Below are 21,387 nucleotides of genomic sequence, written 5' to 3' on the forward strand. Positions count from 1 at the left end.
CTAATGGCATCCTGGGCTGTATTGGTAGGGGCATTGCCATAAGATTGAAGGAAGTGATTATTCTCCTCTATTCAGCACTGGTACAGTCACATCTGGAGTCCTGTGTCCAGTTGTGGGCCCCCCAAACTGTGGGTTGACCACCCCGCCTTAAGCATTTATGAAGGTTTTACCTGCCATCTGACTTTTTTTCTTAGTAACTATGGGTTAAAGCAAAAGATTGTTTACCTGAATCCCAAAAGACATGGTGCGGTCATAGTAATGATGACAATGTAAATCCAGTGTAATTCTGTTACCAGCCATAGATTTTTCTCTGGATTTATGCTTGTCAGGGAAAGCAGAACTTGGCCTCAGCGCATATTCTGTGTGTGTGTGGCCTGGCCCCCATACTTTTTCCATCTTCCATCTAGAGAAAACCATTTGGAGAAAGCAAGGGTCTGAGTCTTTCTTGAGTTATACTCTTTTGAGTCAGGAGATTTATTCATACTTTCATAGATATTAGGGGCTGGAAGGGACCTTACAGATCATCGGGTCCAGCTCCCAGATGATCTCAGCAGAGTTACATCACTGTAAGCCTGGGATAAGGTAAGAAAGATTCAGACCCAGGAATAAAGCCCTGAATTAGCTAAAGCATATATGCACATCACTGTCAGATGGACTGTAAGGCCAAGAAAAGCTCATTATGTTCGTTGGATTCATGAGGAAGATTTTGGTGGTTCAGAGCACATTTTTCTAACAGGCATCTTGTCTTAATGGAACGACTCAAAGTGACAGGGCAGCTTCCCACTTTTCCCCAACTCCTGTGAAAACAGCCAGTTAAGGGATTCCCCCAAGTTACACCATCAAGCCAATGGCATTTGGGATTGCAGCTCAGGTCTGCTGACATGGAGGTCCGCGCTTTATCTGCTGGAGCAAGCCGAGTCGCACGGTAAGAGGCTGGGGGCCTGTGGGTGGGGAGCCAAAGGTCTCCCAGCTCATCCCTTGTGACAGCCAGGTAAGAGGGTGCTGACGATGACAATGAGGTGCTGAGTGGCTGTGGAGGCATGACGCTCTCCACTGTTATCACTACAATCACTTAGGGTGCATCTACATGTGCGCTTTACTGCACATTAGACTAATCTAATCTAGTCTAATCCTGCTCATTAGGTTAATCCTGAGCTCTGTGCAACTGGGAGCTGCCCTGAAGCCAGGGACAGCTGTCCCCCACCTCCCTGTAGCCCAGGCCTGACCTCCCATGCCCCCTGTAGTCCAGGGCTGGCACCTGGGGGAGCCTGGAGCTCCCCTTGGCTGCTGCAGGGAGGTCAGGGGGGAGGCACAGCAGGGCAGGAGCAGCTCTGAACCAGGCTGATCCTGTTGGGTTCAATTTGTCCTGACTTGGGCACACACGTAGACATGCACCTGGGCACAGTTTAATGCACCTGAATTTTCTGTGCAGTAAATTCAGGTGCATTCATTGCACCTTACTGGACCTCATCACTTTCCTATGTAGTCATAAATGATGGGTGCGTTTGGCTATGCCCCCATTGGTGTAGTTTCCCACTCAGTGCACACAAAAGGGTTTTATTTTGAAATAATCATAATGTTCAGAAACACCCTAGTGTCTATATACGCTCCGGTTGTTTCAACCCATTCCAAATCACAGCCTTGCCTTGCATTTTCCTTCTTTGACTCCTGTATTTTCAGGTACTCTCACTGATCCCAAGCTATGAATTCAGTCCGTCACATGGATTGTGAGCCCGGAGCATTATCTGAGCCTGGGTTACTTGCTTAACAATGTAGGTAGATGATTAACCATTAAAGCAACAGAGTCTGCTGACCCATTAACCAAATAGGAAGGCTTTCTAGTTTGCTAAACAATGGGGTCAATACAAAAGGCACCCAGAGTTGTCCATCTTGTCACTACCCTTGCTGACGGATCCGTGGCGTTATTGTTACGTAATCACTCCACTCGAAACCCCTGTCAGCCAATTGGATGTGGGAATCCAAGGTTTTACTCATTTTTCTACAAGCTCCATTGACATGAGATGCAAATTGGGCAAGAGTCCCCACTTGGGATGTATTCTCCTACAGTTTAACAGCTTCCATCCGTCTTTCGCCCTACACGTTCAGTTGGTGATTGCATGATTTGTCTGCTGATGGATACAATTTTCCCCTCCTATTGATGGGGCTGAGCAGAGTACTCTCTAAAGTGCCTATCCCATCGCATTTGGGGTCAGTGACCAAAATCCCAGCAAGCCTTGTGTCTGGCCAAATCAATCGTGCCGTTCCAGCCTGTTATGCCCTGCAATATTAGATCTTTTATGGTTTCCTTTGGTGGTTCTCCTGGCCAATCAATCAATCAATGACTCTTGCCCCTTGCTCTGTGTGTGCTCAGTTATCTCCTGCTCCATCCCATGACCCTGCCATTTACCTCCAAACACCGCATTGGCATTTAGGGGGATTCATAGACTCATTGAGTCATAGTTGGTAGGGTTGGAAGGGACCTCAACAGATCATCGAATCTGACCCCCTGCCTGGGCAGGAAAGAGCGCCAGGGTCAGATGACCCCCGTCAGATGCCCATCCAATGGGACTTGCCACCTCTCTGGACTCCTCTGAGAAACAAACCTCACGATCTTGTCCTGTTTCCTTGAATATGTTGTGTCGATGTTGCATGCATATCACAGTGTGATGAATGAGCAGGAAAAGAGATGTGGTCCTTCCGTCCCCCCAGAAATGCCCATACCCTTCTGAAGCACCCTAGTGTCTATATAGGACTCATGGTAGAGGTGATATCTTCTCAACAAGATTTTTGCAAAAAAATAATTCTTTAATTGCAAGCTTTTGCGCACCAACACCCTTCATCAGACACTGGAGAAAAGATGGTAAAAGTTCTCCTGGGTAGAAATGAAAGTTCGTATTTCATCGGATTTCACAGAGGAGCCAATAGATGGAAAACTCCTCTGGGTAGGCAGTTCATAGCTGGCATGGAGCCTCTCACCTCCTGTGAGGATCGGTGATGCTGCAAATGACCTTGAAACAAAGGCAGGAGCAGGATCTCGGGTTTCAGGTGGTTATAGTTGCTTCCTGCTTGGGAAAATATGAATATGTCACTAGTGTGACTCTTCTGGAAACCAGGAAGATGGGCTGTGGGATCTTCTGTAGAATGGCGCGGCGCTCCTGAAATCTTAGCACCGAGCCTATTATTGCAACATGGGATGCTCAAGGGGTTTAGAGACACTGGGGAGAGGTGCTTGATAGGATTTAGGTGCCTTTAGGTGCCTAACCCCCTTTGGAAATGTGGTCTTTTGAGTCTAATGTCTACAGTAGCTGGATTACTTAGAAAAGGGTAAAAACCACTGACAGACCACCAGAACTTCCTAAGTCTCGTCTGGAGAACCCATAGACACGTCCCCTCGACTTTGCAAGCTATTTTTTAGAGCCGAGGCTTTCTAAAGCACTGCGGGTTAGCTTCACTCTTCCCCCATTGCAGTCAGAAGTGCCAATAGAAAAAAAATAAGATAATTGCCAAAGACTTAAAAAAAAAATCCTACCCTTCAGTTCATATAGCCATGCAGTGTGGGCCTCTGCTCTGCCTTGCTGCATAAAACAGGCCAAAGAAGGTCAGCCAGTGGTCAACAAGCACATTTATGGGCTGGTGTTTCCTTCCCGAAGTGAGTGGCATTCTCAATAGCTCCAGCGTCCAGGGGCAATGGGACAAACCGAGGTCTGTCCTGGGCTGGTTGGCAGCCAGCACCAGCTTATCATCTATCAGGCTTTGGCTGAGCTTGGCATGACTATAATTACTATTGATACAACTGGAGCCCCCTGAACCGCGCACTGAGAGCTGGCTTTCATGGTGGACAAACACATGGTAGGAGACAGCGCTTGTCTTGAGGAGCTTCCCATGGACAAGGCAGACAACGGCTGTGTTGTTAAACCCCGTTTCACCGATGCGTTTGGCCAAGATCACGCAGGAAGGAGAACTGAACCCAAACCGAAGACCTCCTCCCCGCCACCTGACTCTTTGAAGAGACTGTGTAATCCTTCCTTTGTATTTCTCTTGATTCATATTCCAACCAGAGTTGGCCACAGCACCTACAAATAGCACAGACAACCTCTCTGCATAGCCTGGAGGTCTGGCCTTCGTGAGGGGACAACCCTTTCCACTGGAATATCCTTCCCGGCCGGTCAACCAGGCATAGGAAGAGGCCTGCAGGCTTTTGGTCGGGTGGATTTCAGCAGACATTCTCCTATTTTACAAAACCTTGCTGCCTCCAAATGTTTCCTCGGTGCTTTTAATTTCAAGCTAAGGAAGAATTACTGCGCTGAGGCCTGGAGAGAAGAAAAAAGGCTTTTGTGCCCTGCTCCAAGATAGATATAGCACCTCCCACCTTGGTGCCAATGGCAGAACGATTCAAGGGGGAAAGGTGGGTGCTTTAGGGCTATTCTGACCGTTTAGAATACAAAATGGAAAGATTTTTTTCTTATAGATTTTTATTTTTTCCAAAATTTGTCATATTTTGAAATGTGGAAGAGGATCTTGGCTTTGGCCCCCTGCTCATACCGGTCCCTTTCTTCATTCTCCGACTTTTCAGATTTGTTTTCAACTTTGGTAAAGTAGCAATAGCATCAGATTCCCAGAGCATGTGGTCCTTTTGTCCTCATGCTGCGAGCAACAGGGTTTTATGTTGCGCTGTCCCACTGCACCGGGTATGTACAGTCTTGTAGCTGTATGAACAACCAGTATTGCTCTGTCCTGTGGTTTGAACATATGATCAGGACTGAGGAGACCGATTCAGTATTTCTTGCTCTGCCTTGGCTTTGCTGTGAGATACTGGTGATGCCACATCTCACCGTGCCTCACTTTCCTTATCTGTGAAAGAACAATATAATATACAGGCTATATTTGCCTTGTGATGATAAACTAAGACTGGATCTCACTCTTCTTCATTATTTCCTACACATCAGGCTGGGACTGAGGTTTTATTGCCTGGATTCACGACCATCTTCAGGCAAAAGAGAGCCGTGCATTGGCTCCTACAGGAGTGGATCCAACCCTAAGGCAGCTGGCATGCTGCTGCCATCCCAGACTACAGGACTCTGCACCTAAGGACACGTCCCGGGTTATGTGCTGAGACCAGGGATTTGCCTCTTAAGATGGGACACTCTGCAACCAGGGTGTGCATGAGATACCCCCAGAATAAGTTTGCCCTGGGTATTTATTTTGTTTTCAGTTCTGCGCTGCGTTTCCTTTGCAACAGGGGGAGGAAGTGGTGCCCAGTCCTATCACAGTGTGCATTGCAGACTGTGCCTGCCCGACGACACTTCTCACTGTGGCTTGACACTGCTGGGTCATCCAAGGGTTAGAAGTGACCTCAAGGGTCATCGGGACCAGCCCCCTGCACAAATGCAGCACTGCTACCCCTAAACCACCCCTGCCCAAGGCTTATCCATCCTCCGCTTGAAAACCCCCAGGTTGGGACGGTCTGCAACTTTCCCGAGCCGTCTTTTCCTTTCCTTAGAGCAGAAGACAGCATCCAGTGGTTGTTGTGTTCATCTGTATCTGCGTGTAAACCACTCTGGCTTTGGTGTGCAAAGACACAGAGAAGACATGTTTCCTACTGCTCCCATCAAACAGAGCTGGAGCTGGAAACACCCCCCACGCTTACCGCTCGAGGTCACGCATTCAACTCCCTCCCCTCCCCTTGGAAATCAAGGTCACAGCCATCCTAAACTCAAGCAGGGCTTGGCAAGGGTTTGAAGGAAGCTTCTTCGGTCCGGATGATGAAGCTGAACCCATCCTCTTGTAGCTGGCAATTGTCCTTTTGTGTTAACCGTAGCCAAAATGCACACGACAGCTGTGGAGGCTCGACGCTGTAGCACGTCATGTTCCAGCATGGGAAGTGCTTAGATGTTGGCTGCTCCAGGCTTCAGGTGTAACTAGATCAAAGGACCAACTAGAGCAAAATTGGTCCTTCAGGGTGGAAGATGCCATTGTGCCAATGATGCCCAAATCATCCCACAGTGAGCTGGAGAGAAATGGTTGTTTCTTTTCAAAGTCCCAAATCCTTTTTTTCACATTTTTGTTTCCTTCCTCAGAATCACAGACCTGGAAGGGACCTTGCCGTTCATCTAGTCCAACCCCTATGTCCCCACAGTCCTGCGTGCTTCCCAGAGAAAAAACAGTGCTTAGAGGGCGAGGCAAAACTGGCGAGAGGAGAAAAAGGAAGAAAATAAATCACTGGCACTTTTCAACAGCGTTTCACGTGGCTTCCAGCTTACGCTTTTTATTATCGCGTGTAACAATCACAGAACTCAAGACCCCTTTTCTCTCCCCTCTGCTCCCTGCTGAGGGCAATTCTAGGGTTACCGCACAGATAAAGTGTCACAGCAATAATAAAAAGCAGTGGGATTAAAAAAAACAACCCCTTGCAAACTCAGCCGAGTGGTCTCTCTCTCCTGCAATGGGTTCTTTAACTGCAATTGAAAGCGGGGAGGCAAGAGGATACTTGGGGAAATCCCTGGTTCTCCCCCAGTCCAGCTGGCTAGTGCCAGAAAGGGCATCTGTCTCCAAGCAGAAATATGTTGGTCGACACTGCTGCTGTGATCATGCAGCTCCTGCCTTGTATTGAACACCGAGCTGGATGCAATGTAGCTGCCTTCAAGTGGCGCTGCATAACGCTCCCAAAATACACCCAGGACTGGGCTGATCAGCATATGCCCAACATTGCTCTAGGATGGCTGCACTGTATCTGTGCCAGGGTGCAGCGTGTGTGGAGTGAGCCTGCAATTTGCTGCAAGGCTGTCAGACCCCCTGGAGCAACCAGCCAAAAGGAAGGGCTGCAGCCAGCATTGCCCTGCATGCATGGCCAGCTCTCAGTCAGGGGGGTTGGGGGGCTAAGGTTAGGAGAACATTAGAAGAGCAACACTTGTCCCCAAATGGACAGCAGTGTTATGCACAACCAGTGGTACAGGGGTAGGGAATACAGTGGGAGATCTGGTGTCCACACCACTTAAAGGTCCACCGTCTGTTCCTGCAATATTATATCCAGGATTGGCGCACAGCTGGAGTCAATGGGCTGGATTTATTTAGCGCAGTAGAACAAGCTGCCCAGAAAAAGCAGTGAATTTCCATCGCTGGAGGTTTGCAAGGAGAGTCCCAAGGAGGTAAATGGGGGGTGGGGTCTCCAGCATTTGGGTAGGAGGGTTGGACACGGTGACCCTAGAGGATGATGCTATGGGTCGCACCCCTGTGGATCTGCACAGCAACGGGGTTTGGGGTTCTGCGTATTCCACCTCCCTCCCCGCGAGAAAGAACCGAGAAGCCCTGAAATGGGCAAAGAGAAATAACGTGACTGAGATTCATCCTTCATCTAAAAATAAAAGCAGGGAGAGTTTTCAGCAGCCCTGGAAAATACTCGGCACACATTCGGTGGGTGGGCTTGATACGGCGACTGTGAAAATATTTGTGCTCAGCTTGCTTCTGGCTGCGTTGCAGCTGATGCAGTGCCAGATCACTTGTGTGGGTCCCTTCTGCCCAAGCACGGAGAGGATGGGCTCGCTCGCTCATCCACGTGCCTTGAACAGAAGCGGTAGCAGAGGACGGGCCCAGGGACCCTCCCGTAATTCGGCTGCAAGCATTTTGATGTCCGAAGCCCCTGCGATTGTCAACAGCTTGCAGCAGCAGAGGCTGCCCAGAGCGGCTTGAAAACCCCCCCAGGCCTCTTTCTTCCTGCTTTGGTGTTTGGGGCAGGGCAGAACGGAAACAAGAAGAAGCAAGTTTCCCCTTGTTTAAATAAAGGCATCCGTTTCGTAGACAACACGGGAGTGGAAGTAGGGCTCCCTCGGGGGCAGGCTCGCCACTTGAGTGCTGCCTTGGAGGGTTTCTGCTGTATTTTCAGCTCTCACGAGTGAGCGGGCTTGTTGGATGAAAGCTGGAGCGGGTCAAATAATAGGTGGTTCAATAGGGCGGCTGACCCAACAAATGGTACAGGGAACAAAAAATTGGTTGAGGTCTAAATGAATTACAAATGGGCAGCGAGGAGCCAAGACTAGCCTGTGTGGTCTCGAGCAAGTGGCTACTTGGCATGAAAGTGAGTGCAGACGCATGGCAGCATCGGTGGATCTAAGATTTTAAAAAGGGGGGTGCAAATGATCTGGTGCATAATGTAGCATGTGTTTTTCTCCAGTTAAAGAGAAAGGAGATGCCTTGCTAATATGTTAGGGGGCTAGCGCTACCTTGTTCAATTTAAGTGCAAAGCAAAAACAAATATAACAATTGAAATGTGCACAAATTGGATTATATAGTAAGTTAAAACAAAAGCAAAATGAACTAGGCAAAAAAGTGAAAAATAGTCAAAAGATTTCATAGATACAGATATTTTATAGATATAGATATTGTCTCATTAGTCCTATAGTCATTGCAGTTAAATGCATGTCTCATATTCAGATTCATAAAAACCAAAGCTAGCCTTCTTGAGCATCTTGACAGTCCCTTCAACATTTCACCATCAGTTATTTCTACTCATATTGCTTTTAAACTTTGAGTGGAGCAGGAATCAGAGCGGGGTGCAACTGCACCACTATATCTCCCCTGAATCTACCCCTGCCCCACAATATAATGCACACCTTGTTTTTAAAGGTGGAATGAAAAAAATCCCAGACTTTTCCAGAGTTATGTCTTCATAGAGAAGGGACACACCCTAATCTTCAGCTGACTCTCACGCTCTTTCCTGCTTAACAAAAAGCTGAAAACCTAGCTGCTGATGATGACTGCTTTCCATGGCCAGAAAAGAGATAAAGAGTCTGCGGAGCCATGAAATAGGGCAAGAAAGATCAGAAAAAGTTAGCAGACAGCAAAATTGTCCTAAGAAAGTTTAGCTTGATTAGTGTCACATCAAGATCACTAAAAAGGAAGCCATCATTAGCATCTTTGGAGTGAAGAACAATGAGCCATTATGTCAACTGACTCTTTCAGCTGCCTAAATAGTGATGCCACTGCTGCTGCACTGGTGGCACAGAAACCCAATCAGGGGGCACCGATTCCAGGCAGAAAATCAGCTTCCCTGTTTAAGACATGCCCCTCAGTTTTGAGGAGCTGCTTTTTGGGCAACAAATGAGTGTGGTTTATATTTTTGTTCAACCCTCTTTTTTTCTCCCCTTTTATTTTAGATTAGTTTTTAAATGGAAAAAAAAATGTGGTTTCAAAAGGAAATGTTGGAAACTTTCATATTAAAAAAAAAGGTTGCAAGAAAACACATTTCCAAGCAAAAGCATGCAAATAAAATACTGTCATTTCCAATCCCCTCCAGCCTTTCACAGCTACTAGGGTTTGAACCCAGAGCAGCAAAGCTAACAGGAAGCTGCAAAGACCACAGCATCACCAGGCAGCTGGTCAAACATCCACCCCAGCTCAGCTTGGTCCCACCCATGAGGACATATATGGGGAGTCAGGTGACCAGGAGGAACCTATGGGAACCCCGAGCCCCTAACAGGAGGGCTATAAAACCCCTCCTACCTCCTGTGGGGCTTGTCCCAGCATCAATACTTTTGTGTGGGCTTCTGGACCTCAGCCTTTCTCCAGCTTGCTCCTGCCTGATCCCAGCCTTCGTTTGGACCTCTTGGCTCTGATCTTCCATCTGCCCCGACCACAACACTGCCACAACCTTTGCCCTGATCACTCCTACTTTATTGCATACTTGGTGTCATCCCTAGGATGCCTACAGTGACAACCCACAGCCCAGTCGATCCTAACATCTCCCTGACTTTTGAGCCAAAAGTATTAATTGAATTTGTCCTGAATTCACAACTTGCATCAGTTCCTCTGAAATTTCATTTTTCTTCTGATTTACCATTGTGATAAAAAATTTGGTCCTGGGATAGAACATTCTCCAATGTCATTGAGGTCAATGGGAGGGGATGATGATGATGATGATGAAGTGAGTGTTGACACCCATATATCGGAGGCATAAAGGCCAGAAAGCCAGCAACAGGTAGAATGGACAGTGTCAATAAGACATATTGCACCCAAAGGAGAGCAATAAGGGCATTCAGCTCTGAGCTTGAGCACCACAGCTACAGCCAACATTGTTGGAGAGGCCCCAAGCATGCGTGCTGGCTCTCAACCATTCGTCTCATTCTCAGATGGTTGAGAGCAGACCAGGCCCTGTGGCAAAGAAGCTGGTGTTGGGGAGGAAATTCGTTAGCCCCAATTCTTGTGCAGCACATCGCCTGCTCCACCGATGGGAGCCCTGAACAAAGTGATGCATCTCATGGAGAGAGTCCATCCCCAAAGAGAGATGTTTGAGGTGCTGCTTCTACACAACAACTCGCCCACACACCAGCTTGCACACCATAGAGGCAATCTCATCATCTGGAGGGACTGTGGTGTCCCAATCTCCGTGCAGCTCAGAGGATAGAAGATGGGCAAGGAGGGTGGCATTTTTTGGGATGACAGCAAAGGGGTGGAGACAGTGACAGTAGCTGTGCACCGAGGGTAAGGGCTTTCATAATGTTGGGGGTCATTATTGGTGAAAAAAATGGAGAAGGAGACTGCTGAAAAACAGCCACGATGGACATATTTTCTTTGCAAGTTGAATATTTTTTTCAGAAATAATTAGCTGAGGGGAAAAATAGGAGGCACAATGTTCTGGTTGACCTGATGCTTGCAGGGAACAATGTATTCAAAGGGACTTGTAGGTAATGGGTGCAGCTCCACAACCCAGGGGGGGTGAACACAGTTTCCACCCCCTTGCCCACCACTGAATTCACTGCTGGGGGCTCCAGTGGGTAGCAGGGGAAAAGGGGGAGTGAGTGGCATTGGTGTCAACCCTTGGGCTCTGCAGCTGTGTCAGTACAGCGGCTCTGACAGCTGCACCACCAAACTTCTGCTCTGCCACCAGCTTGGATGAGCTGGACAGCCCTGCTAGGAAGTGAAAAGCGGTCATTGCAAAATAATCCTCTCTCTGCAACGGCCCGGCACAACACTCAGGCACATGGGGTTAATTTTTAAGGATGTTCTTCAGGACTTGGCTTGGAAGAACCAGGTGGCTTAGCACCATCCAGACTGTCTGGGTCCTGGTGGATGGTCTGAGGAGCAGCTGATGTCTATTAGGGCTAAAAGAGCTCTGTGTAGGGGGAAGAGCAGTCAGGAGTATGTGGGGCTAATTGCTGGCATTTCATGGATCTCAGTTTTGGGGGGGGGTTGGGTAGACATCGCTGATGCGCTGAAGGAGCCCGTACAGCTTCTCGGCTGGTGGGGGGAGACCAGCAGCTACCTGGATCCTTGTTGCTTCCCAGGGATATGAGCTGGAATTAAGCAGTGATTTCTGGACTGAGTTAAGGTTTGTAATGCATTTGGATATATATGTGCGAGAGCTGACTGTTTCAGGCCAGATTACAGCCTGGGAACTATGCTACGGGAACTAATAATGGATCATAGCTCGCCTCAACTTGATGCAGCTCTGTTAGGCACAGGCTCATGGTTAATGAGCTATGCCTGGGGTTGAACTGGTGCCAGATGCAGAGACATGGCGTTTCTGCCTCCATGTCTTGAGAGCCCTGTGTTTCAACGTGGCGCAAGCCGCAGCCTTGTGATAGGCTAGGGGAGATGTGTATGCATGCACGTGCAAGGTTTTCTTGGCTCTGTTCCTCAGAGACACGGTTTAGTGGATCTGACTGCAGGCTGGGGCCTAAAATGACTGTACTTAAAAGGGATTACAGAAGACAAGATTTTTCCACTTTGTTTCCTCTGTATGTAATGGGATCATTAGGGTTTTGACTGGAAACTCCACCCTTTCTGCTGGTGTTAATGCTTTCCAGCAGGACTGTGTGAGTATGGCTGAGCTGCCGCTGGTAGCTTGTCACTTCTTTTCTTTTCCGAGATGGGAATCTCCCTTTAAAAAGACACCTCAAGTTTGAAGCGAGTCTCTGGGAGCAGCCGGGCTTTGGAGTAGATGCTGTTCCTTCTCTGGGCCGTGGTGTACCTCTCAAGGGAAGACCTAATACATGCCTTAAATCACTTGGAAGATTTTATGTGCATAGTTTCTTATTGAGTTCTGTGATGCATGGGTCCTTGCTCTTCTTAGGTTAGTGAATGAGGACTATTTTTGTCCAGGATGGAAGTGCTAAGTGCCCTCTCCTCTGGTTCCTGGGTATGCAAGGTGTTAGTGATCTCAGCCCATCCTTGAGGACCCCTGTAACACCAGCTCATCCCATGTCTGTGGTGCATCAGGGAAGCCAAATTGCCAGCAAGTATTCAAAGGCCATGAATTGTCTCCTTTCCTTCCCCCCTCCAAAAAAAATCCATTCAAACAACCCCTTCCCCCCCACTTAATTTTCAGCTTTATAAGCAAGTCGAGCCAGAAGGGACCTCACGAGGACCTCCTGATGCAAGCAGGATCACCCCTAAGTCACCCCAGCCACGTGTCCGTCCAACTTGCTCTTGGAAGTTTTTAAGGATGGAGAGTCCGCAACAGCCTGCTCCAATACTGGGCCATCCTCGTAGTCAGATATTTCTTTCCAGCCTCCAACCTGAATTCCTCTGCAGCTTGAGACCCTTGCTCCTAGTCCAGTCCCCACCACAGCCACAGAGAAAAGCCCATCTCTCTAACGATCCTTCGGGTATTTGAAGAGTACGATCAAATCCCTGCTCAGCCATCCTTTCTCTAGACTAAATAATCCTAGGTCTTTTCCTCCTAATCCTTGCTTTCCAAATGTTGTTCATCTATCTTCTTTTTTTATCTTCTGCAGTTATCTCCTCTTAGCTTTCCTCTGCAATCATGAGAGCTAGAAACGGGCCTTGAGAGAGGCCAGTTCCACAAGAAGACATCAAGAGCAGGGGCTTTTAAGAGAGGGAAAAACCCACCCAATATCTTGAGACTGGGGATAGAGTAGCAAAAGCTGGCAGCCCCCAGGAAGGAGGGGAGGGAGACCATCGCTGTGCCTTGGATCTAGTGATTGCTTGTTTAATGACCTTTAATGAGATTTAGCAGCTTTAACAGACCACTTCACTTGGTAAGTCTCTTGGATGAGTGTTAATATCTTCTCAGTTGCAGCTGCCTAGGATGTGGTTGCAATTCTTAAAGAAAAGAGTTAGTTTTGAAGGAAAAGCATCAGAAAGAGGGGAAAGGGTTATCTGGCAACTGAGGATGGGCACAGCTCTTGGTCCCTGAGATCCTGTGACCCTTAGAAAACACCCTATTTCTTACTGTCCTTGCACAGTGGTTGACTGATAGTGCTTACTGGAGGCTGATCTTATTCATAAGGTAGTATCAGGGTGTGACTGCACTGGCAAATCAGAGACAAAAAAAGCAAAGCCCAAGGCTGAGCTGATAGAGCTGGGTGGTCTGGTTGTACCCTTTGCCTCTGCTCTGGGAGTGAAAGAGGTCTGTCCTGCATGGTGGGGAGGTAATGCATGGGGAAAGGGTGGGAGGGAACCTAGAAGTTCCTTGGAGGGTGAGGATCCTTGTGCAAGGGGTTAGCATAAAGGGTGTTGCATAATTTAAGGACTTTCCTGATACTCAAACTAGGGCTTGAGCTGCAGCAAAGGTCAATGGTGGGGATAGAGCCAGCTGATTGTGAGAACAGGTCTACACTGAGCTTTTGCTGGCAAAGCTATGGCAGCCAGAGGGTGCGGGTAGCTTGCATCTCCTAATTGAGGTCACTGCTTTTGGAGACCCCAGGTCTGGGTGCAGAAGAGGGCTTCTGTCATGTAAGGGAAGAAGCCCCTCCTTTGGTGCCACATGCTAGGCCAGGATAAGGTATGGTGGCTGCAGCTTTGTAATGTGGATGCACCATGAGAGCCAAGTTGGTGCAGGGCATAAGGGGATGGTGGCACGTGGGAGTAGCTAGCTGTAGCTCCCTGATCCTGCAAGCTTGTGTGCATCTCCTTGACCTCTGACGTAGCCTAGGAAAGTCTGGATGCCGCTATTCAATGAGGGGTTTCTGCAGGACATTACATCAATGAAATGCAACAGGTTGGCAACCCATTTTGGCCAGACCCGCTTCTCAGTCACAGACACTATGTTAGCTCCAGGTATGTCATGTTTAGGGGTGGGCAGTCCAACCCAAAATCATGGCTGGGTTGTACAAGACCCTGGCTCCACACCTTGCTGGGGGGATTTTGGGATACACAGACCTGACTATTTTCTGACCTGCTGGGGTTGGGATAGAAGAGAGGACTTGTCTGGATGACGGGGCTGGCTGAGATATGCAGACTGAGCCTCTAAGCCAGAGGTTTGCAACCTTATTTACACTCAAAGTCCCCCTTGGAAAATGCCAGCTCTCAGTTTTCACTCAGTTTTTGACTACAAAAAAATACTAGTGCGATTCTTCTGTTGCAAAGACTTTGGACTGCAACAGGGCTGAATGCTTTTGGCACTCTGGATTTCTATTTGAAGCCTCCGGGTTTATCCTGTGAATTGTGTTTGTCCACCTAACAGTGCTAACGTTGTGTGGCATCCCATGGTGCCCTTGGCAGGATCTCAAGGCACCCTAGGGTACTGTTTCACCCTGGTTGAAAATTGGTGCCCTTAGCAGACCCTAGCTTATGGGCTGGGGGGGGGGGGTCGTCTACCTACTTAGCTAAATAATCATGCTGAGCAACGTTAGCTTTACCAGGTCTACACTTCACTTCTGTATGCCTCCCCTCTTTGCCCATGTAGCTAATCTGGCCTGAAGTGTTTATATCCATACTTGAATAATGGAAACACCCAGAAGAAAGGGAGCTTGTGGCAGAAAGGAGCAGACAAAAATATAACCTGGTTGGGGTTAGGGAGGGGAACATTATTTTTATTGCTGAGCTCTCAATAACTAGCTAATCATATCTGTGACCCAGTGTGCACAGGGCCACTTCTTCCCTCCTAGATTCATAAACTCATAGAAATGAGGGTTGAAGGGACCTCAGGAGGTCCCATCTAGGCCACCCCCCTGCTCCAAGCAGGACCAGCCCCAACTACATCATCCCAGCCAGGGCTTTGTCTAGCCAGGCCTTAAACACCTCCAAGGATGGAGATTGCACAACCTCTCTGGGGAACCTGTTCTAGTGTTTTGCTCCCTTCCTAGTGAGAAAATTCTTCCTAATATCCAACTTCAACTTCCCTTGCTGCAGCCTGAGCCCATTGCTCCTTGTCCTGCCATCTGCCCCCACTGAGAACGGCCCAGCTCCATCCTCTTTGCAGCCCCCCTGCAGGGAGGTGAAGGCTGCTATTCAATCCCCCTTGGTCTTCCCTTCTCCAGACTAAATAAACCCAGTTCCCCCAGTCTTTCCTCACAAGTCCTGTCCCCTAGCCACTGAACCATTTTTCTTGCCCTCTGCTGGACTCGCTCCAATTTATCCACATCCTTTCTGTAGTGGGGGGCCCACAACTGGACACAGAACTCCAGATGTGGCCTCCCCAGTGCTGAATAGAGGGGAATAATCATAGATTTCATAGACATTAGGGCTGGAAGGAACCTTGGAGGATCATCGAATCCAGCCCCCTGCCCCAGAGGCAGAAAGTCAGGTAGGGTCAAAGGATCCCAGCAAGATAGATGTTCAAATGTTTCTTAAAAGAGTCCAGAGTAGGTGCTTGCACCACCTCTGGAGGGAGTCTATTCCAGGCCTTGGGGGCTTGGACGGTAAAGTTTTTCCTTATGTCCAGCCTGAAATAGTCTTGGAGGAATTTGTGTCCATTTGACTTTGTCATCTCTTGGGGTGCTCTGGTGAACAGGCGTTCCCCCAGGTCCTGATGTACACCCCGGATGTACTTATAGGCTGCCCCCAAGTCACCGCGAGCCTGCGCTTTTCCAGGCTGAAGAGTCCCATGGCTCTCAGCCTCTCTTCATAAGGCCAATTACTTCCCTCAGTCTGCTGGCAATGCTCCTACCAATGCAGCCGAGGATGCCGCTAACCTTCTTTACAGCAAGGGCACACTGTTGACTCCTATTCAGCTTATTGTCCACTGTCACCCCCAGGTGCTTTTCTGCAGAGCTGCTGCCCAGCCCGTCAGCCCCCAGCCTGCACCGGTGCATGGGGTTGCTCCGTCTTAAGTGCAGGACTTTGCACTTGTCCTTGTTGAACCTCATGAGTTTCTTTTTGGTCCAGTCCTCCTATTTATCCAGGTCCCTCTGAATCCTAGCCCTATCCTCCAGTGTATCTACTGCTCCCCACACCTTGGCATCATCTGCACACTTGGTGCAGGTGCACTCTGCGCCATCGTCCAGGTCGCTGATAAAAATGTTGAACAAACCGGCTCCAGGACCGATTGTTTTGTGCTAACCCTTGTCCATTCTTGTTTGCATGAATGCTTTGTCCTGGGGGAACCTACTGCAGTAGGAATTACAGGGCAGGGATCCTTGGCTCCCAGAAACGCCTCCAGACAACGAGGCCTCACCTTTGGCTTTGTGGCTCAGAGTCTTTGCAACCTAACACCAACTGTACCATAGAGAGCTCGGCTTCACTGGCAGCGGGCGATGAACAAGATGACCTCATAGGTATTTTCCTCCTCCTCTATGACTCATCCACCCCACTGAGCTGTAGTCATCCAACTGGAGAGGTTTGGGTCATGCTGAATGAGCGGCAGCTCATAAGAGCTCAGCACCTGGGACTTGACTTTCCAGCAGGAGCTGCCTTGAAAGGAAAGAGCGGGAGAATATTTTGCTTGGACTGGATCATAGAAACATCAGGGTGGCAGGGCCTTCAGGAGGTCATCTGCTCCGGACAGGATCGTGCCTGTCTAAGCCATTGTAGATGGAAAATGACAAAATGAAAAAGTCAAAAACCACCTCCAAACTTTCCTACTCACTTCTAAAAAATGATACAAGAAGTCAAGTTTCATGCCAATAAAACCAGATGAAGGCAAACATTTATTTAGGGGACATAACGTCTCCTTGATCTTGCAATTCGACTGTCGCAGGGAGGCAGTGCTGTACCTGGACTCCTGGTGGAAGCTCTAGTATTGTCAGAGATAAAGATGATACTAATCGGACAACGGCACAAATATTACCATTTTAATAGATGGTGAATAGAAGATGTAATGTGAAAACTGGACAGTCATCTCGGTGGGGTCACCTGACCCCAGTTGTCTTTCCCTGCCTTGTGCAGGGGGGGCTGGACCCCATGATCTTGCATGGTCCTTTCCAGCCCCTTACAATCTATGAAATAGAAAATCAAAAGTTCAAATCGCACGTTTTTATAATAAAATGTTTATATTAACTCTGTTCTGCAGCACTTTTTTGTTGCAAAAGTCTTGATCGCATGTGTGGTATTGATGTCTTAAATAGTTCATCCTCAATCGATAACACTGCCAGTCCCGTATACATGCAATATTAAAACTATTTTTTGCAATTGTAATTTTTTTTTTTTTTCATTTTCGGGCCCCTCATTCTGTCTGGGCTCCGGGCGGCCGCCCGGTTCACCCGTGTCCATGTCCAGGTCTACAGAAAGGAGAGCGTGGAGTCACCCTGCCTGCTCCCTGTGGTGTAATGGTGGCTTTTGTGGGCATAAAGCATGAGTAGCTGCTGCCCTGTGGGAAGGTAGGACCCAGACTTGCAGAGGGCAAATACACTGAAGACATGTGTTTTTGTTCTGGGCGCATTGGACTGCGGAGCAGAGGTGCCATTGCCGCGTGCAGAAGGCAAAGGGACATGTGGCTTGTTAAATAGGAAATGAGCCGGGTGACAAAGCTCTAGTTCTCTTGCTACAGAGGCTGAGCTAGGGACCATGTACCATTGGGGATAGGACTGTGAGCGTTAGCAGAGGTCCTTCTGCACGAGAAGGAAGTCACATTTGGTCATTCTTCACCATTTGCAAAAAGACGGGTGCATTCGCCTTAGTGCACGAGGGATGATTTCATCGACTTGTCAGTGGTAAATGGCCCGTCTTCTCCATAGAGCTGCTCGTCTCCCATCCTCTGCTGCAATGATAAAGAAAGGTTGCAACCGCTTCAAAGGGAAGTGATTCTTCTGCTCGAGTCGGCACTGGTGAGGTCTTACCTGGATCACCATGTCCTGTTTTGAGCCTCGCGTTTCAAGGGCAGTTTGGAAAGAGTCCGGTGCCGAGCCACAAAAATAAGCAGCCTGGGAGATGAGACTTGAGAGGAAAGGCAGAAAGAGCTAGGGTTAATTAGCATGGAGAAGAGAAGATGGCAGGAGGGGGTTGATAGTGGTCTTCAAATACTTGAAAGGTGATTTATGGACAGGATGGAGATGGGATTTTCTCTGCAGCTGCAGGGGCAGGACTAGCAGCAACAGCCTCAAGCTGCAGCAGGGCAAGCTGAGATAGTCAGGATGTTCCTCCTCATCTCCAGTGAGGGTGGGCAAGCCTTGGAACAGGTGCCTAGAGGAGTTTTAAATCTCCAACCTGCTCTTGAAAGATTTCCAAGGATGGACAGACACTTGACCAGGATGGTTTAGTCGGGGATGCTCCTGCCTTGAGCAGAGGGCCGGATTAGATGACCTTGTGAGGTCCCTTCCAGTCCTACTTTCCTATGATCCTAAAGATTTATAACTCCCATTAGCATGGCTACTTTCCAGCGTAGATGAGATTATTATTATTTTTTTTTGGCTGAAGTTCTTTAATGCTGTTTCTTGAGATGCTTCACGGATGTTTGCTTGCTCCTCTGTTCAGGGCTGGATTAACACATAGGCAAACTAGGCATGTGCCTAGGGCTCTAAGTGAAGAAGGGACCCAGTTGAGCTTATTTTACGTATTATAATTATTGAGTGAAAAAAAGTAATATAAATATACAATATTAAGTAGGGGCCCACGAGTTTGTTTGCCTAGGGCTCACTAAAGGGTTAACCTGGCCCTGCCTCTGTGTGAGATGGGCCACTGAATGTCATCCGAAACTTTAGAAAATGCTGCAGAAAAGAACCTTTCATTAAAATAAAATAAAAATGGCAGCACCTTGTCATCTCTGATGACACCTGCTCCTAGACCTGATAGTGTATGTGCAACGCTGGAATATGAGACCAGCTCAAGTGGTGGTTGGAAGACCCCGCAGGCCTGATGAGGGGAAACCTGAATTGAGTTTAGGATGCTGATTTCTAAGATGAAATGATGATGTAAAAAATGCGGGGAACCATCTGCTCACTTCCGATTAGCCCTACACAGGTTCTGGGTGTGCATAGTGCATGCACACTTTAACTGCAGTCCTCAGTGGGTAGGGTCAGTGCATAGAAAACCTGGGTGCTCCTCTGCTGTGCACTGCAGTCACCTCCCCTTTAAAAAGCATTCACACCGCTCTCTGAGAGGTCTCTGCCTCTCCAGAACAGCTTTGTGAATAGGGCAAACTGTACTGGGAAGGGCAGGAAAAATGATCCAGCAGATTGCTTGGATCAGCCAGCCATCTAATGTGATGCTGAGCTACGCCCTCATCCTTCAGCTGTGTATTCTGGGGGGGGTGGAGATGGGGAAGACCTACACCAGGTAAAGATGTTTCCACTTGCATGTACTCTTCACCTGCTGCTCTGGGGCAGATTCTCTCCCTGCCCCCTACCTGGGCATTGCAAATTTTGGGAATCTGGGTCCTGGGGGACATGACTGGTGAGGAGAGGTGGAGGGAACTGGGCTTATTTAGTCTGCAGAAGAGAAGACCGAGTGGGGATTGAATAGCAGCTTTCAGCTCCCTGCAGGGGGGTTGCAAAGAGGATGGAGCTGGGCTGTTCTCAGTGGGGGCAGATGGCAGGACAAGGAGCAACGGGCTCAAGCTGCAGCAAGGGAAGTTGAGGTTGGATATTAGGAAAAACTTTTTCACAAGGAGCATAGTTAAAACACTGGAACAGGTTACCCAGAGAGGTGGTAGATTCTCCATCCTTGGAGGTTTTTAAGCTAGATAAAGCCTTGTCTGGGATGATGTAGTTGGGGCTGATCCTGCTTTGAGCAGGGGATTGGACCAGATGTGACCTCCCGAGGTCCCTTCAACCCTCATTTTCTTTGATTCTATGAAAAGCATGCAGTTGAGTTGTTAAAGTGAACAGGCTCCACTTCCTAACCTTGCTTTCGGAGAGAGGAAATGAGTGTAAGCAATGCTTACTCTGCTTTTCCAAGCACCGCTGCCCTTTGCATTTGCTGGGCACGCAGATGAGATGTGAAGCTCCCCCTCCCCCCGTTGCATTAAGTCTCACTTCTAGCACAGATGCATGCAAAGAAGGACTTCTCCCAGATGTGCAGAGCCTCTCGACACTGGTTGAAACCTTCCTTGTGTTGTACATGGTGCTTTTCTAGTTGAGCAGCCCTGGGGAAGCACAGGCCGCCGTCATATTTCCCAGCCCCTCGTGCGTGCCATCAGCGCTGCCACTCCTGGCTCCTTTACTATCCCTTAATGAAAAGACTCTGTGTTGGGGCCCCAGGGCAAAGCTGCTGCCTGCTTCTCTCTGCAATGGGTGTTGCAGTTGGCTGTTGGCTGCCCTGAACAATCCTGGGCAGATCCAAAGGGAAGTTAAGCGCTTAGGTGGGTGGTGGCTGTTTTGAAGGGTTTTTTTTTTTTTTAATTTTTTAAATTAAAAATTTTATTTATAGTGAGGGAGAAGCAGAAGCTTCCATGACAGGTAGAAAACGCTCTCTGATGTTTGCAGTTAAGCAGTCTGGCTGTGAAAGCCACTGAAAAATTAGCTGAGATTTGCAAAGCTGGGTGTGTGCGTGTGTGCGCGCCTGTTGGGTGGAGCAGGCGATTTCCCTGGTCGATTCTGCAGGGATTGTCCCGAGCTGATTTCCTGCAAAACCCTGTTGGGCAGGGGTCCTTTTCTGCTCGCTTGTTCTGCGCCGCCCAAAGATTTCCAAGCTGGCACGTTCAAATTCACCCAAGTGGTGGCTTGCACAGGGCCGGTGTTGGGATGGAAATGACAGGTGAGCGCATACCCAGTGGGAAGCGAGAATAAACTCATCTCATTTTTTGGGGTTTTATTTTTTTTTTTCCAATCTGCCTGTGGGTTGAAGAGCTCTTGAAAGATGCCCTGATGCTTTCTGCCCTGATGCTGCCCTGATGCTTTGTGCCACGGGGTCCCTGCCCGATGCTGTTCTCCCCTACCTTGTTCATGGAGGGTGCATGGCACATAATTAGGCCCACACTTGTCGGTTAAATGCGAGCCTTGGGATTTTTGCACGCTTGTCCTGTGCGTAGCCCTACCCTGTGGTCACTGCAGGCGACAGGGCAAGGAGTAACGGTCCCAAATTGCAGAAGGGGGACCTACGTGTGTGCACAAGCATGCGTGTACAGGTGCGCTCCGACACAGGCAGACACGCGACTTACATACGTGCACACGGAGTGCACGCATGCATGCGCATGTCTAGACATAGGCACACGCAGACACACGCGTATGCAGCAGACACGGAGTGAAGTGACAGGGCGCGCACCTACATGCACACGCCGATGCGCGTGCACACCAGCGTGCAACGCGCGTTCTCTCTCTCTCTCTCTCTGCCCGGTGC

This window comes from Alligator sinensis, unplaced genomic scaffold (assembly GCF_000455745.1).
Source record: "Alligator sinensis unplaced genomic scaffold, ASM45574v1 scaffold1398_1, whole genome shotgun sequence".
NCBI lineage: Eukaryota > Metazoa > Chordata > Crocodylia > Alligatoridae > Alligator > Alligator sinensis.